The sequence below is a fragment of the Carassius carassius genome, chromosome 22 (genome assembly GCF_963082965.1).
Source record: "Carassius carassius chromosome 22, fCarCar2.1, whole genome shotgun sequence".
Taxonomy (NCBI): domain Eukaryota; kingdom Metazoa; phylum Chordata; class Actinopteri; order Cypriniformes; family Cyprinidae; genus Carassius; species Carassius carassius.
In genome coordinates, this window is record NC_081776.1 from 13,348,559 (window position 1) to 13,357,571 (window position 9,013).

General features: G+C 36.8%; 1 pseudogene; it reads left to right on the plus strand.

Annotated features, from left to right (window-relative positions):
- The first annotated feature begins 6,535 nt into the window (after positions 1–6,535).
- On the plus strand, positions 6,536–8,711 carry LOC132098577 (hemicentin-1-like; annotated as a pseudogene).
- Positions 8,712–9,013: the final 302 nt, after the last annotated feature.

The following is a 9,013-nucleotide window of genomic DNA, read 5'->3' on the forward strand; positions in this document are numbered from 1 at the left end:
TATTGATATTTAACCGCACACTTTTTTTTACAGTAATAAGCATTACATAATCTAAAATTTACAAACAAAGAGTCAACAAAATTAACTGGAAATTCCCAAGTAAACTTAACTTCAAAATGTCTAATTAAACCTACTAATAATTATGTTTAGGCTTTTACGTGGCACATTTTTGTAAATTTACTAGCCTTTTCTGAGTGAAAAAACTTTCCAAGCTTTTTTCAAGTAAATCCTACTCCAAATTGTTTACAGTGTAGTCATTGAAATGACATCTTGGGAATCCCCCGTGGTTGGGCGTTGGCTGACGATTCGGTGTTGTGGGCTGGTTGAAGTTTCAGATGGTCACTCGAGGTCAGACTCGGAGACCCTGCATTACAAAACTTAGAACACAAAAAACCGTGCTCAAAGAATGCAAAAAGTGATGACTAAAAGCAAAAGCTAAAAGCTGGCATGACTAAAAGCAAAAGCTAAAAAGCAAAAGATAAAAGCAAAATTTGATGGAGTTCTGAGTATTTAAACTGGCCTTTTGGCCACACCTCAAATGTTGTCTTGACCAATTAGATATTGTCTTTGCTCGGGGTGTTGCAATGTTTCTCCACCCCCATAGATAAATCATATGTTATCTTATCAATCACATGGTCCAAATTCTCCCTCTCTTACAAGGTATTATTTTGGACATGATTCCTAAAACAAGAATATGATACATTTGACAAATAACCGATGGTCAGAAACGTTTAAAGCAAGCAGATTTAAACACACTAAACATGAATATGAATCCTTAAGCTATTCAATAGTTATTAAAAATACATACACAATAAGTGATTAGAAACATGATAGTCAAATGTGTGGGTTACATATAAATGAATATGGAGTTAAGCAATGAACTGATATTCATTTATAAGTCTTTTCGACTTCATTTTGGTGCATCTACATAAAAGACAGTTTCTGTGCCATTCTCTGACATAAGGACGTTTATGAAGACCAGAGGTTAAAAGGTCCCCTTAAATTAATTTCAGTCTGGTTCTTTTCTTCTAGGTGGGGGAACTCAATCCAAGGATCTTGTGATCATGATTACTATCATGGGTTTACATGTGATGGTCATGCTGTGCATCTCTTTGACCATCAGTCTGGATTACTTGCCCCAAATTTGACAAGCTCTTTTTCCGAATTGAAATTGTCAATAATTGTTCTAATGGTGTTAATGTTGAGAGCTGTTCTGTGAAAGAGTTGGTTGGTTAGCTTGCTTCAGACTGGCTGGCCCACAGATTTGATTTACGAACATTCTGTGTCTTGGGCCATTCTGTGGAATTCAGCTCCTCATATTTCAACCATGCTCCCGATCGAATCTTTAATCTGTCTGGTTCGGGTCTGATAAGCTACAATTCACTCAACCAATTAATTCAAAAACACAGATTTATTCGGGAATGCCAAAATGGTGGAGGAGCAAAAATAGACCAACGACTCTAACTGGCTCTAAACTCTTAACTAAATATTAGCTGTGATTACCTTCAGAACAATAGTATTCTTGAATTTCCTCCACAGCACCTCAGTGATCCCATGAGAGAGCAGATGAAGCTGTCATTAAAGCCAGTTTGACTTCACAGAGCCACTGTGGAAGTCCTGGACATGGTAAGGAATACTAGGTTGAATTTAACACCAGGCCAGAGTGGGACATTTCCATAGGTTTTTAAGTGTGTATATTACAAAAGAGAAACTTTGGTCAGTGTGAAAGGTATGTTTTTCAGTGTGGTGGAAAATTGTCTAATAGATTTTTATTATTATTATTATAATCTTTTTTTTTTCACAGAAGAATGAATATATCAATTTGCAAAAGGTATTTGGCATCCCTAGTTGCCTGGAACAAAGATTAAAAAACTATTATCTAGAACACTTTACATGGTTAATTTCTAAACAATTGAAAAATTCTTGTTTTTTAGACTTTAAGTCCAGATTTAACGATGGTAAATATAACGGACATGCAGAACATTTTAGGTTTGAGCCTTGTTTTTTTATGGGGGTATTTCCTTTATGGGTGCTCTATAAAAAAAATCACGTTTTTACAGCAAAATGCTTCCATAGAGGACTTTTCTTCTATTAGAAATAATCAACCTGAACGTAAGGAGAAAAATCTTTTGTAAATGGCTTCCTTTTGGCCCAATCTGGTGGTGTTTGATTATAATTTTTTTCTTACATGTTCATTACTTTTACATCTGTCATGTTTCTTATTATTCTGATCTTTTTCTTTCTGGTTGAATATTTTCATTAAATTAAAAATCAAAGTGTTACAACTTTGATAGGACTAATGCACTGCTCTGGTGCTTCATCTTTTGACCAGAAGAGCAGCATTAAGAGCACATTATGTAGGCCTCTGCTTGTGTAACATTGTAGTTGAATTTTAAGTGATTCAGGTTTTTCATTCATTGATAATATTGTTTAATGCATCACATGTCTTTTTTCTCCTCTCACAGCTCATAGAGGTGCTGGTCATATGTTTATTTATTTTAATTTTGATGATTATAACTGACAACTAAGGAAAATCCCAAATTCTAGAAAATTTGGCCAATTAAGAAGTGTGAACATAAAAAGTATGAGCATGTACAGTACTCAATACTTAGTTGGGGCTCCTTTTGCCTGAATTACTGCAGCAATGCGGCGTGGCATGGAGTCGATCAGTCTGTGGCACTGCTCAGGTGTTGGTCTGACATATCGCATCTTCCTCTTGACAATACCCCATAGATTTTCTATGGGGTTAAGGTCAGGCGAGGTTGCTGGCCAATTAAGAACAGGGATACCATGGTCCTTAAACCAGGTACTGGTAGCTTTGGCACTGTGTGCAGGTGCCAAGTCCTGTTGGAAAATGAAATCTGCATCTCCATAAAGTTGGTCAGCAGCAGGAAGCATGAAGTGCTCTAAAACTTCCTGGTATATGGCTGTGTTGACCTTGGACCTCAGAAAACACAGTGAACCAACACCAGCAGATGACATGGCACCCCAAACCATCACTGACTGTGGAAACTTTACACTGGACCTCCAGCAACGTGGATTGTGTGCCTCTCCTCTCTTCCTCCAGACTCTGGGACCCTGATTTCCAAAGGAAATGCAAAATTTACCACTCAGCAGCAGTCCAGTTCTTTTTGTCTTTAGATGCTTCTGACGCTGTCTGTTGTTCAAGAGTGGCTTGACACAAGGAATGCGACAGCTGAAACCCATGTCTTGCATACGTCTGTGCGTAGTGGTTCTTGAAGCACTGACTTCAGCTGCAGTCCACTCTTTGTGAATCTCCCCGACATTTTTTAATGGGTTTTGTTTCACAGTCCTCTCCAGGGTGCGGTTATCCCTATTGCTTGTACACTTTTTTTATTCTACCACATCTTTTCCTTCCCTTCGCCTCTCTATAAATGGGCTTGGACACAGAGCTCTGTGAACAGCCAGCCTCTTTTGCAATGACCTTTTGTGTCTTGCCCTCCTTGTGCAAGGTGTCAATGGTTGTCTTTTGGACAACTGTCAAGTCAGCAGTCTTCCCCATGATTGTGTAGCCTACAGCTAGTCTACAACTAGACTGAGAGACCATTTAAAGGCCTTTGCAGGTGTTTTGAGTTAATTAGCTGATTAGAGTGTGGCACCAGGTGTCTTTAATATTGAACCTTTTCACAATATTCTAATTTTCTGAGATACTGAATTTGGGATTTTCCTTAGTTGTCAGTTATAATCATCAACATTAAAATAAATAAACATTTGAAATATATCAGTCTGTGTGTAATGAATGAATATAATATACAAGTTTCACTTTTTGAATGGAATTAATTATATGACCAGCACCTGTATATCTATGAAACCTGTGCACTACATCTACATTTTTGTGAGGCCATACTATAGCTTCGTGTTTGCAACAGACGGAAATTAGATGGAACGTAAAAGATGTAAGTTGTGTAGCTTTTGTAGTAAAATACGTTTTTTTGTAGCAAAAGACAGATATTCAGTTAAAGACTTTGTCTGTGCACAGAAGGCATGTTCATGTTGATCCAGGAAGTACTGGTGTGTTGTTATAAAAAGGGAAGTAATAATAGATCTGATGCAGTCAGTAGGTTTCAGATTCGGTTTCTGCAGCAGAGCTTCAGTCTGTCTTTAATCAGCAGCAGGTGTTACAGCTGGAAACTTGGGATCTAAACAGGAGATTTCACTTTCTGCCCCCAGGAAGGTCAGATTATTTTTTGCTGTTTTACTTCCATCACATTAAACCAACATTAATAGACTCATTGAATATTGATAGATGTTTAAATTATTGTTTAAATATCCAATTCCAAATTCATTGCACTGTTTATTAATACTGCCTGCATGAAACAACCAATTTCATGAAACAACTAATAAAAAAAATTCAGATAGGACCACTTTGGAAATTTACTTGAGTTCATTGAACACAATTTATCTTTGGCGGTATGGTTCCTTATGGGGGTTCTTGCTCCCAGAATAATTGAACAAACAAGAGCCTAATCATTAACCCCCCGAAACCATCAGCTTGGAAGTACATGACAATTAAGACACTTAATAAATCTTTTTAAAAGCAAACAGTGGTAATCTTGTAGATGTGGCAGTGGGACCTCTATCCTGTAGTTTGGTTATGAGGATGAGTGTCTCTCAGCAGTGAGGTCCATGCCAACCAAGACTTGAAAGCCTTAGTGATCTGAAACAAAGAGGCGACAACCAGAAGGTGCACGGTAATATGCTCATGCTTATATTGGGGAGGGAGGTTTGCGAGCCATTTGAGCATACTTGCTGAGCAGTAGTACCACATATATATGTCCCGTGTCTAATAGGAGAATAGTAGTGATTGGAGCTATTTGGCAGCTGACCGAATCAGCTGGTCGCAGCCTATGCCTCTGTGGCCTGACTGAACTAACGCTGCGCTCGATTAATTAAGAGAATAGTTTGATAATTTAAATTGTTAAACATTTGGATTAAGTATACTAAACTATTGAACTGAATATAATTATCATTTATGGGAAATGAACTGACTTTCCAGGGTCTAAAATAAGAAAGCTTTCACACATGTACAGTACTATGCTACAATGCTATACAGTATTATTTTCAGAAAGTATTTTAATTCATGGGATGAAATCAAACAAGAAGTAATGCAATGTTTTGTTTTCAGTCAACAATTAATGTTGATTTAAAATATTAAATATTACTTCCTTCTTCCTGAGGTATTTACGACGGCATTTTAGTGCCACGTTGAAAAAAATAATAATAATAAAAGATTACGAGATTAAAGTTGTAATATTTCAAGAATAAAGTTGAAATATTATGAGAATAAAGTCAAAATGTTTAGAGAATAAAGTAGAAATATTACGAGAATAAAGTCGTATTACTACGAGAATAAAGTCAAAATGTTTCGAGAATTGAAAAAGTATAAATGAAAGTTATATTATTTTGAAAGTAGGCCTTTATTGCGCATGTAAATGGCCTGGATTGAGAGCACCGGGAGAAGTTGCAGGCCACCAGGATTGATTTGAATATTGTTGCATCCGAGCGGCCGCAGCATCTTACTGGGATGAGGAAGAGTCAGTTTTAAGGACTCGTGGAAACATCTTAATATCAAGAATATGATATTTATTAACAGATTGGAACAACAGGAACAACTTTTTATCTTAACAGCTCAGACACCCAATCAACATTCCCTTGGGGGGAGATGAGCTCTTTTATTTAATACACTACAGATATATGTGGGATTATCAGCAGAAATCATACCATGTGTCATACTCGCGGGAACAGTATGCTTGGAAGTAATATTTCATATCTTCCATTGCATGCGTTATTTATAGCAATAATAGCAATAGCAATAAGCTTGGTTCTTCTGATAGACCTACTTTTAATGTCTCAGCTTTCAAAATCAGTTTTATTGCGAAACACAAATTATGTGTCTTACAACGTGTTTTTCAAGCTCTTTAATAATCAGATCGCTGTATTTATGTGAAACAATTCATTAAATTAAACAGTTTTCTTTGTGAAAATTCCAAATAGGCTATGTGAAAATTTATTCTTGTAATACTTCGACTTTATTTGAGTAATATTTTGACTTTATTCTCAAAACATTTCGACTTTATCCTCGTAATATTTGGACTTTATTCTCGAAACATTTCGACTTTATTCTCGTAATATTTCAATTTTATTCTCGAAACATTTCAACTTTTTTCTCGTAATATTTTGACTTTATTCTTAAAACATTTAGACTTCATTCTCGTAATATTTAGACTTTATTCTCGTAGTAGGCATATTACAACTTTATTCTCGAAACTTTTAGACTTTTTCTTGTAATATTTAGACTTTATTCTCATAACTTCAATTTTATTCTTGAAATATTACGACTTTAATCTCGTAATCTCAGATTTATTTTTCAACATGGCACTAAAACGCTGTCGCAGGTAGGTAAATTTTTTGCATCATTTTTTTCTTTGAAAGCAAAGGTGAGTTTTATGTTGTCACTGTTCTCAAACTCAAAGAAAAGTTTTTTAATCACAAAAAGTCAGAGAGGAATGAGGGTGTTTCGGTTTATCCAGTGTTACAGGTTTCTTCCTTTTTTAGGTTCAATTTGCTTTCGACCTATAGGTTGATGTTCCTCATTGAATGAAGGGATGGACTTCTGGACAGCAGAGAAAATAATTCTTCTTGGTTTTCTGTTGAAAGGTAGTATATTTCTGTTCATGAACTAAATATAAGAACAACATTTCCAGTCCTTTTCTTGATATTCATATATTTTTTTATTATTTCTTACATGTTTGCATTATGTGTGTTGTAGCTGTTTGCTGTAGAAATTTCAGCATCAGTCTGCCAGAGAACATTCAAGCTCTCAGTGGATCCTGTGTGATCATAAAGTGCAGATTTGAGATTCAGGAAAAATATGACAAAGCCCTCACTGAGAGAGCTACAGGACAGTGGCTCAAAGATGGAGAGAATAAGAATGAGTATCTAGTGTTTCACTCCACAGATCACAAACCTAATCACTTTAATGGGACAATAACTGGATAATGTTAGTTCAAGGCACATTGGTAGATATTACTTCAGGATTGAAAGTGCTGGTTTGAAATATGTCTACAATCTAAATACCTCCACTGTAAATGTGTTAGGTAAGTGATTTAAGGTTTTAATTTATAAACAAAAGTGTTAAATGAGTGTTTTAAAAATTGACGCCATTCTCGTTTTACTTTTTCAGACTCTCCCCCGAAACCCACAGTGCATCTGTATGTGGATCAGAAGGAGGTGCAGGATCAGGAGGAGGTGTTGGAGGTGTTGGAGGGGAGCTCTGTGAGTCTGCGCTGCTCTGCTGGGACTCTCTGCTCCTTTCCTCCACCAACTCTCACATGGAGCTCCACTCCCAGAATCCCCCTCAGAGAGAGCAGCAGACGAGAGGAGCTCATCTCTGATCTGAACTTCACTGCTACTCACCGTCAGCACAGAGTCACTTTCACCTGCACTATAACCTACCAGCTACAGGACCAGAATAAAACAGCACAGGACAGCATCACAATACATGTTCAGGGTAAGTGAGGCTTTGAGATGCTTTTTTAGTTTTTAATCATATTATTGTGATTTTTATTGTGAGGCCCTGATTTTTTTCACTTCAGATTTGCCTAAAAACACATCAGTGTCTGTGCTTCCCTCCAGCTCTGTGTTGGACGGCAGTTCAGTGACTCTGACCTGCAGCAGTGAAGCAAATGCAGCAGTGCTGAACTGCAGCGTTTATCACTGACACGAGCAGAATCATTGTAGTTATTCGGTCTTTCTCATTTGAATACTTTCAGATTCCCCTAAAATCTCTCCATCCTCCAGCTGTACCAGGACTGATGTAACTGTGTGTTTCTGTGAGGCTGATGGGAATCCCTCTCCTGAACTGGAGTGGCATCTGTCTGGACGTCCTGTCACTAACTCTTCAAACACGTTCATCAGTGAAGAGCGATTGAGCAGAACAGGCTTGAGGACCTCCATCACTCTTCAACAGTCTCTCACACACACATTCACTCTGCAGTGTGTCAGCCGAAACTGTCATGGCACTGCAAGTCAATGGTTTCAACTGCCTCTCTCTCGTTTGCAGTTTGCAGGTAAATCATAACAGGTACATCACAACATTGTGTCCTGGGAAGAACTATGTATATATTCCAGTAAAATGGTGCCCATCAAAGGATTTGCTTGGTAAAATAATGTTTTATGTAAAACTCAGATTATACTAGTCAGGAAACTGCGAGTATTGGGACTCTCGATTTTCTCACTTTCTATTGTATCCTATATTTTTCTGTTTCATGTGCATATTGTGTGTTTTTAGATTGTCAACAGGTTACAGTTTCATTCTTGATCATATTATCCCTGATTCTGGTTCTCTTCGCTCTGACTGTTGGACTTGCACTTTACAAAATTAGACAGTGAGTCATTCAAACATAACAGCACATTTCTCTTTCTAGAGATAAATGTACCGATGTGCTGAGCTTGAACACTTTTTAGTAATTAATTTCCTGTTTTTCAGATTGTCCAGCAAGCTGAAGGTGGGTCTCCTTAGGTTAATAGTAGATATAATAATGCAGCATGATGATGATGATGATGGTGTTGAAGAGTGTTTCTGTTTTCAGGCTCAGAATGAGGAAGCAGGCACATATGTATCTCTTCAGCTCTCTGCTCCACCCTCTGAATATGAGACTTTGAACATTAAGAGAAGAGACACACAATAAACTACAAATAGACAATTTATCCCCCCCTTTGTCTTCCTTTATCAGCTGTATTTTCAGGATTTTTCTAATGCATATACTTCCACATGAATGACTTGACATGACCAGTTAATATGAGTTTTCTTTTGTATTCATAATCTAATAAAAAATAACTAATTGCACATTGATTCTTTCTGTTTTCAAGCCGTATGCATTACAAACATTTTATGTATACATGGACTAGTTATTTGTCTATAATAATTTCTGTCATTTTATGTATTATTTCTGACAATATGTTTTCAAGTAGGCCTTTAATTTGAGATTCA